The following is a 10,271-nucleotide window of genomic DNA, read 5'->3' on the forward strand; positions in this document are numbered from 1 at the left end:
GATGTCCCGAAACTGCCGCTATAACCGCAGTATTTCTACAGACACGACTTCACTAATGCTCGTCTTCAAGTTTGCCATCGGAACGTGTGGCCTAAAGTGACGAACTACAAAAAAAAAAAAAAGTGAATTACTAAACTTTGGTAATTAGCCACCTATAGACATTGAGATTTGTCGCGCATTTCCGTCTCTCCTGGCAACCCACCTGACAAAAAAGAAGAGAGAAAGAATTGCGCAACAGGCCCGCGATTAAAAATAAATATGTGTAATCAATCCCAGAGGGTATCCAATAATGCGCTTAGCATGCTTGGGGAGGTTATTTGTGGCACCATGTTGCACTATGTGGCGTTCCCCTTATCAACGTTGCCTGGCCGTATGCGTTGGAGCCAACTGGTACGTCGAGTGCCACTCCATCAAGGACCAGTTCTAATACCACGTGCAGCGTCTAATACCACGTGCAGAGCCTCAACGACAGAGCCTCAGAACGCTGTAGCTGCCGCGGGAAAAGCATGCAAAATGGCACCCCTATACCACCGTGTGGTGACACCGTCACCATTGCGTGGTCACTTTGACACTCCTAACGCTAAGTCATTAAGAAACTGGCAACGAGCTTTTCAGTCAGCCGTAGACATGACTGCAGTGGCTCCGTTTCTTTCGACCAAGGCTGTACCCCCCCGTCGCACCTGGTTGTGTTGATGTACCGACGTTTCACCGCGGTGAAATCTTTTCTCAAGTCCCGCAGGCAGAGGTGACTCTCCGGGACGACGAGCAGCAAGAACGGTGAGGTGAGCACAGCCGTCACGACAAGTACTAATTGTGTACGGCAGAGTCACTAAAGTTCGTTATAAGGAGGTGTTTGGATCGCACCGCTGGCGCGATCGGTTGTTGGGAACTCGGCGCTGACGCCCGTGGTTGTACCTGGGTCGCAAGCCCCAAGGGTAGCGTTGGCCTGGCGGCCTGGGGTACAACTGGAAGCATCCGAAGGTCCGGGCAAAGCATGAGTCGACTGGTAACAACAAAACAACTTGTTTATTTTAACATCGCAAAGAGTTGGCGGTCAGGTTTGACCGAAGTAGAGAGACGGGAGAGCACTTTACTCAACAGAAGAAATCGGAGCCCCCCTTTTTGGCGTCCGGGGGCAGCTGTTTTTATACTCTCGCAGTTGAGGGCAAGAAGCAACCCCTCAATAGACGAGCACGTGAATGTACAATGGGCTAATGGTGACGCACACTGTCGTAGCGCTGCCGGTCGGGCACAATGACTGTAATGAGAGGGTGATCCCTGCTTTCGCATCGCCTGGTTCGGGCACAATGACTGGAAGGAGAGGGTGCCCCTGCTGTCGCATCGCCTGGTTCAGGCACAATGACTGGAAGGAGAGGGTGATCCTTTGCGGTCGCATCGCCGCAGTCGCGCCTGGAAACACCTGGCGGGGAGCGTTGCGGCGACGACGATCGGGCCAAAATGTCTGCCGCCCCGCCGCAGTCGCGCCGGCAAAACCACGTGTCGCAGGCGAAACGCAACAGAGGCAATATACTTTGCGACCGTCCGGTTACCAATAGTGGCCATCTCTAATGAAAAGCATGGACGCGCGCATAGTGAGATTTCCGAATCGAATCGAATACGAACAGTCGATAAAACAAAGCGAAAAGTGAGGTTTCTGCTTTGTCCGTTTGTTTAAGAATGAGTCGTACATACATTATTTGATACATGCATGTAACGCTGTTCGCAATTGAATGTCCGAGCAACGGGATAGCCTGTAAATAAGAAACGACCGATTCCAGTTATTTTGGGCATCGCGACAATGGCAGTAATGAATCGAGGGAACAGTGTGTCGCCAGACGTGCGTGCAATGTTCGTTAAAAAATAAGCGAAGTCCTGTACTAGCACGAGCATTGTTTTAAAGGGACTTTAACGTCGCGATACTATAGACAAATAATCAATCGAGACATAGGCGCCCATACAAACGAAACAAATTCTTATGTATATAGGTTACCTAGTGAGCCATTCTTATTAAACGACTGAAATGGAAGTTATCTGCATCGTGCGTTGACTAAGAAATTGGTGACTCAGCGCAGTAGCCGCAGCTCTCCTGCTTCAAGATCACTCCTTTACTCTCGTCACTCCTCACTTCACTTTTTGGCAGAATCACTCCTCAAAGTCCTCACTCTTTTAATTCGTTCTCTATCCTCGAGACTTCACTCACTTGTATTTGAAAGAAACGAATATATTCGACGATGTTTGTGAATTCTCCAGTCGAATACTATAGCAGATACTATTCCATTCGCGTGCGAGATTTCAAAAATTAGCCCACCCCTAAATAGAAATACATACGTACCCCGACTACACGTCTGCTCAAGCTTGCATAGTCACTGCTCTGTGCCCGAGAAGAGCACTGCATACGGCGGCACTAAACCTCCAGTGTACCATATTTCATCCTTCTCCTACTAACACCCCCCCCCCCTTTCCCCACCGCCCTCCACTAAATAGTAAAAGTAGAAATATCATCCTGTTTGTGATACTGAAATCGAGCAGCTCAGTCGTGTACGAATAAATTTATTGGCAAGGAGGTGCCTATATCATATCGCTAAATGTTATATGCCAGTTGAATTTGAAACACCGAGCAGTGACACCGTTTCAAAACAAATCGGTAACACTTTTTTATCAGGTTATATATATATATATATATATATATATATATATATATATATATATATATATATATATATATATATATATATATATATATATAGTCATATCATACCGAGTCGTATGAAGCCAACAAACACTGACACCGAGGACAACATAGAGGGAATTACTTGAGTTTAATAAATGACATACAGAAACGATAAATTAATGGAAATGAAACTGGATGAAAAAAACTTGCCGCAGGTGGGGAACGATACCACGTCTTCGCATTACGCGTGCGATGCTCTAACCAATTGAGCTACCGCGGCGCCGTTTCCTCATCCACTTTCTTGGGTATTTATGTCTTTACTACTAGAACTAACCTTGGCAGTCTTAGCCAGCGCCACCACTCACAAGCCTTGGCGGCGGATGTGGAACATCCTTTCTGCCGCAGGCGTCACGAGTACGTGATCTTTTCGGGTGCAGGCAATTGGTCAATAAACCCCCACATGTTACCTGGAGGCATCAATGTTGCTGGATTCGAGACCCTCGTTATGTAATGAACGAGAAGAAAGGTGGCTATATATATATGCTGAGCTCGATTGGCCACATGCCTAACTACAGAAGTATATCTCACCCCGAGAACTCAAATTTTAGTCACGCAGTTTCATTTTTTTTTTACTGACTGTTTCGTTGTTACACTGCATACTGCTCATCAATGTAATTTCAAATATTTAATTTAATTGTGTGTTTTAATATCCCGAAAGACTACAGTGGGTGACATGGGACGCCGTAATGGAGGACTCGAGCTTAATTTGGACCATCTTGGGCTAAATCTTAATCATGAACGTGTAATGTAGTTCTATTAAGAAATAAGCGAAATTTAAGGTCCTATTGAGAGTGTAAAGGTATATCTGCGAATATTCGAAATTTGGAAAACGGATTGAATAGCGATGACTATTTGATTCGTATTCGACTTCAGAATTTACTATTCAGAATAACCGAATATTCGTTTCTCATTGAATGCAAGAAATAACAACACTTATGGAGTCACAAGGAAGAAAGACCAACGCAAGTGGAGTCTGTTACGAATGATTCTGCGGCTGGATAGCCGCGGCTGCTGCGAATAAAACGGGGCAGATAACTTCTGCTTAATGATTTCCTGTCATTCGATAAGAATAAGGCGGCTCATTGTTGTCTCGATTTAAGTAAACCAATTTATCATTTGGGCAGTCTCACCATTCTTCCATACCGATGAAAAGAAAAACAAAAGCTTGTGGTGCTTCAGTACTATATACTTACGTCCTTCAATGGCACTGTACGCATGAATGTCATAGTGCGTAAATAAATGATACTTTATCATTTACAAGTATATCAGTTCACGGGATGTCCAGTGGTGATTGGTTCTACAGACATATATAGAATAATGTAAATAAGCTGTTTCTTTCTTTCTTTATTCCACGGGCTTCACACAAACTGTACATCTCACTTTTCTTGGAAATGAAGAACTACTCGGTATTTGAATTGTATTCGAACGTCGTCTTTCTCGAATATTCACCTTCAATTTGACTCGGAAATTTCCCCATTCGAACACCCCTAATTAAGATCACTTGAAGTTAGTGCATTTCCATTGGTGCCTTTGAAAACCCCTTAACAACCGGCTGGCCAACATATAGATCTCAACAAGGACCCTTTAGCTGTGCGCCAGATGAACGCGAAGTGAGGCCGATTTCAAAACTTTATTACGCCAAGAAGTTGTAACGATGTCCAGTTAAAACCAATTGCACACCACGAGGTTTTAGCAGCAAAATAGAGTCCAACTGTGACCTATTGAAGTTCATGTTCGGACAAATTTTTTTTGTAAGCATATTAATCAACTAGCTACGGATTACTTATTTATTCAAAGTATGTCACAGTTACCAGTTTAGAAGCATTGTCTGATGGAGGTATTTGCGTAGATGCAAATAGAAACATTTATAGCACGGGGGTACACAGAACTGAGAAAAAACAAAGAAAGAAACGCTGCACCCGCGCACATTAATCTAATAAACAGATATAGCATAGGAGTTAGGCGAGAATGACATAACAGTAATACGGAATTAGCTACAACTGAAGGCATGAAAACAAGTAACACAAGTAACACAGGGATTTGATAAGAATGCCACAAACAAAACTAGGGAACTAGAAGATGGAATAAACACGACTAAGTAACGCGGAGATTGGGCAGTAACGCAATAACAGAACAAAAGAAGCAAGACGGATACTTCGGTTCGAAACTTATGATGGTCACGAATGGTTGCCGCTGCTCTTCACGGTTCGCGGGAAGGTGCTGCCTGTTTCCGTTGCTCATTGGTCGACACTCGCTGCTGCGTTGCCTAGGCCACCACGGGGAAGCATCTATCCCGAGGGCAGCCGGCGGATGGTCATCGTCATCGTGGCGGCCCTGGTCATCGCCATTGTGGCCGTCATGGGTGCCATCGTCTACATCCTTATGACCGGTGAGCACGGGTGATTCACTCACTTGCGGTAATCAAAGCAGTTTTAAAGGCGAACTGCAACGAAATTTCGGACCGAGTGAAAGACGTAGTTTTTGGTGATGTAGATATACAAAGTTTTAAAGGTGAACTGCGACGAAATTTCGGACCAAGTGAAAGACGTAGTTCTTTGATGATGTAAATATACAAAGTTTTAAGGGTGAACTGCAACGAAATTTCGGACTGTGTAATAGACACAGGTTTTGATGATTTATATATGCAGAGTTTTAAAGCTGAAGTGCAACGAAATTTCGGACCAGGTAAAAGACGTAGTTTTTTGATGATGTAGCTATACAAAGCTTATACAAAGCACAATATCCTGTTGAACGCGCGCGAACATATTGCAAAGTCACAAATCCGTGTGAACACATGCAAGGACTAAGTTTAAAAGAACAGACTGGTGGGCTAGCTGGTGCTCCAGCGCTGCGTCTTCGTCCCCGTCTGTTGCCCTACGTGCTCTCTTGCGCTTAACCTCAAGCTACTAAGCTTAAGCAAATCCATGCAGTACCCAACATTCCCATGCTAACCTAACCACTATGCTTGCAGCTCCCAATGACACTGGCGCCAAAGTTTCCTCTAGCAGTTTTTGTAGGAAAGTCTATGATTGCATCATGACTTCCGATCACTCCGGTAGGCAGTTTTTGCCAGAGCGCGCTGTCGCATTGTAGTGAAGGCTAACAAAGATTCCAAGTAAAACTGAATGACGAGTTTACCTGTTTATTGGGCTAACCCGTGCCCAGCGAAACACGTAACGCTTAGCACAATGACAGGAGGCGAGCGCACTCGTCGATCGTCAAAAATCTTTAAAAGAAAATTAAATTATGTGGTTTTGCGCGTCAAAACCCCCTCTGTGATTATGAGACACGCCGTAGTGGAGGACTCCGGGAATTTCGACCACCTGGAGGTTTTTAACGTGCACCTATGACTAAGTACACGGGTGTTTTCGCCTCCATCGAAATGCGGCCGCTGTGGCCGTGATTCGATCCCGCGACCTCGTGCTCAGCAGCCCAACACCATAGCCACTGAGCAACCACGGCGGGTGATCGTCAAAAATCTGATGTGTACCAAGACAGTAGGCTTTTATACATGCATGACTCGTCAAAGTTCTATATATATATATATATATATACGCAGGAAAGAAACGACGAACTTTTTGGGAGACTTCTTTTACTTAACGTTTTCGGCTGGTGGACCAGCCTTCGTCAGAGTACAGTATATATATATATATATATATATATATATATATATATATATATATATATATATATATATAGTCATATCATAAGAAGCCAACAAACATTGACACCAAGGATAACATAGGGGAAATTACTTGTGCTTAATAAATGAAATAAAGAAACGAAGAATTCATGGAAATTAAAGTGAATGAAAAAACAACTTGCCGCAGGTGGGAACCGAACCCACAACCTTCGCATTTCGCGTGCGATGCTCTACCAATTGAGCTACCGCGGCGCTGTCTTCCCATCCACTTTCTTGGGTATTTATGTGTCCTAGTAGAGCCCTGGGAGTGTTAGCCAGCGCCACCACAAACAGACCTTGGCGGCGGACGTGGAACGTCCTTTTTGCCGCAGGCGTCACGAGAACGTGATCTTTTTGTGTGAAGGCAACTGGTCAATAAACCCACATATGCTACCTGAAGGCATCAATGTAGCCGGATTCGAGACCCTCGTTATGTAATAAACGAGAAGAAAGGGAGTTAACCGAGGGTCCCGATTTTATTAGTCATATCATAAGAAGCCAACAAACATTGACACCAAGGATAACATAGGGGAAATTACTTGTGCTTAATAAATGAAATAAAGAAACGAAGAATTCATGGAAATTAAAGTGAATGAAAAAACAACTTGCCGCAGGTGGGAACCGAACCCACAACCTTCGCATTTCGCGTGCGATGCTCTACCAATTGAGCTACCGCGGCGCTGTCTTCCCATCCACTTTCTTGGGTATTTATGTGTCCTAGTAGAGCCCTGGGAGTGTTAGCCAGCGCCACCACAAACAGACCTTGGCGGCGGACGTGGAACGTCCTTTTTGCCGCAGGCGTCACGAGAACGTGATCTTTTATATATATATATATATATATATATATATATATATATATATATACTATCCTTCCTTCCATTAAACAGTTGTGAGTAGCGCTTGTCCTTGTCTGTCTGCCTTGCGTCCGTGGTTTTATTTGCGCTAAGCTACTACTTCAAATATGGACGACCAACTAGCCCAACAGTCAACTCTTCCTGATTACATAGGTTTGGCGGTATACAACAGACAAACACACAGAACCCACGATAACATTCGAGAAACTTCCGGTATAACAGATAAGGCGCGTACAATGTCTTGCGCTGAGCGATAACTTTTGACATTTGTTTGCCGGTGAAATGCGGTCACCGGGAAAAAAGGGTAAACAAGTGCGCGTGCCAGTATGTATACTCCGAATTTAAAATTGATACCGTCTCTATATAGTGCGCACGCTAAGAAGCCTGGCAGTTGACTGCAAGCTTGCTACTTTGCAGATGACTCTGGACCGTCGTCCTACGGGGCGCCACGAATGGGAGCCAACAAACGTAAGGTGCTTGCGCTGACGCACAGGTAAATCGGCGCGCTCGCGAAACGCACAACGGTGGGCTCGAGACGCTGCAGATCAGGCAAACGGCTTGTGTTCATCAAGAATAACGTATAGCGCGCTATCAGTGGATGTTGTCTATATCTCCCCTCGTGCATTTGTTGGCTGCGACGTCAGGGGAGCTTTAGCACATCGAAGTAGCCTAATAACGTAGTCCCGCTCCACGTTTTCGCCTGACTTGACGAAGGTGGTATATATACGTCACTATACGTGAATACGATGTGCTAAAACTCGCTGTCGTTACGCCGGTATGTATACAATGTTACTATACGGGAGTATACGATGCGCTAAAAACTCTCTGTCGTGACTGGTCTCCACAACCTGCGTGGGAGTTCATGGAGCCAAATCAATCACTTGCTTTGGGTACGTGCTTTGCCTCTGCGTTTGTCTTCTCTGCAATCCGTCCATCACGGTTCCTCTGCCATGGAGTGGCGGCGCAGCATGGCTCCTACACTGCGGCTGACTTGCTGCCGACGGCAACATCGAAGTACCTGCATGGGCACCGACTAATCGGTATGTGAAAGCTTTAACAAATTCGTAGGAAATAATAGAAGCACCCACTCCAAATCCCCGACTTGCCTTAAAGACAGAACACTGACATGTTACCGACTTGTTATGTTCTCTTACGTGAAAGTCCAGGAACGCTAACACCCCTTCTTCATCCGCTCCTCTTCCCCCAGTAGAAATACGAAACAGAAAAAGGGGGGAGAGTGGGAAAGAAAGAGGGAATAAAACGACAATAAAGTAAAACAAAGCGTCACAACGCCCTCAATAATTCACTGTAGCTCCCAGGTGCGGAGGTTCCGCATTTGCCCACACGCTGAAGAGAAAAGCAGGAAAATAAGTCAGACTTAAACACTCAGTGCTGGTTCCTTTTCTTTTTCTTCCTTTTTCTTATGCTGTGGTAAATGTGGTGTTTACATTTTATCTTCCACAGCAGCGAATAAACTAACGTGGATGAAAATGCGAGAATTATTGCAGGAGAGCCTTTACTTGTGCGCGCTTTGCTGTGCTTCCGTAGCTTTCGCTTCATTGTCACAGAAAGTTGCCACCGTGCCCGCACGCGATTTCTGCATTGCTGCGGCTGCGCCACACGTGGGAACAGAGCTCTAGAAAGTACGCGCGCAGCATTCGTGTCTATAAATGGCCACTCGAGGTGCGTTCACGCCGTCGGCGCCGACGCCGTGCTGTCCTGGTATCGACGGTGCAAGCGCGGCTCGCGCGTGGAGGGTTGAGATGTCTCTAGAGACGCTCAGTTCGCACTTTATAATACAATGTAGAACATATTTACAGATGACACATAAACAACGGCCCGAGATGACTGCGTCAAAATCCATGAAGTCATGGCGAACTGATGCAGGAACGTCAAAACCGCGTCACCACCACTCTTCCGTTTTACCAAGCCTTTTCTGACGGTAAGAGCATTTTGTGCGCGTGCGTGTGAAAAAAAAAAGAAAAACTGGTGACACACACACACACACACACACACACACACACACACACGCATATATATATATATATATATATATATATATATATATATATATATATATATATATATATATATATATATATATATATATATATATAATGCAATTTCGGCGCCGATGGCGTGAGCGCACCTCGAGTGGCCATATATAAACAAGAATGCTTACAAATGCAATTTTCGTAAGTGTGCTCCTTCGTTTCTTCAACTACCTTTTCACAGAACTTTAACAGAACTTTTCCTTGAATTACACACGCACACACACATTATAAATATATATATATATATATATATATATATATATATATATATATATATATATATATATATATATATATATATTTGCTTAAGAGTGTAGGGGAAGCGTTGGTCTTTCTTTTTTCTAACGTACGCAGCGAAATAAGCAGGGCCTTGTACATAACCTAGGTTGCACGGATGTATATATATATATATATATATATATATATATAGATATATATATATATATATATATCAGTGCAACCTAGGTTATGTACAAGGCCCTGCTTATTTCGCTGCTTACGTTAGAAAAAAAAAGACCAACGCTTCCCCTACACTCATAAGCAAATGTACACCCTTTGGGGTGTATATATTTGCCACACATCTATAATTTTCATCTGTCTTGCTTGAGTTTCCTTCCTTGAAAACGCTGCGCTCGCTACTTTCCTGTCGCGAATGCTCTGTCATGCTGATAACGGGCATGCCGTTCGCGACTTGGAAGTACTGGACTTGCCGCGTTAAAGGAAGGAAATACGGCCAAGACAGATGACGATTACTGTTGTATGGCTAAAGGGTGTAATTTTGCTTAAGAGTGTACCAGAAAATGGGCGTAAGCGAAGTTTGTCTTGCATGCACCCGACCACAGGTAACGGTGTCGCATTGTTTCGGCCTCCGGATCCCTCAGCTCGGGATCTTCTTTTTGTTGCTGTCGGATTTCCTGGGCTCGGACGGCTCTAACGGCTAAATCGGCGAG

At 44.5% G+C, this 10,271-nt stretch overlaps 1 non-coding gene across 1 annotated transcript; it reads right to left on the minus strand.

The window, feature by feature from the left end:
* Positions 1-2,878: 2,878 nt before the first annotated feature.
* Positions 2,879-2,951, minus strand: TRNAT-CGU (transfer RNA threonine (anticodon CGU)). The gene has a single exon. It is a non-coding gene; the product is annotated as a tRNA-Thr (tRNA).
* Between the last annotated feature and the right edge of the window lie 7,320 nt (positions 2,952-10,271).

This window comes from Dermacentor variabilis, chromosome 7, assembly GCF_050947875.1.
Source record: "Dermacentor variabilis isolate Ectoservices chromosome 7, ASM5094787v1, whole genome shotgun sequence".
Classification (NCBI taxonomy): domain Eukaryota; kingdom Metazoa; phylum Arthropoda; class Arachnida; order Ixodida; family Ixodidae; genus Dermacentor; species Dermacentor variabilis.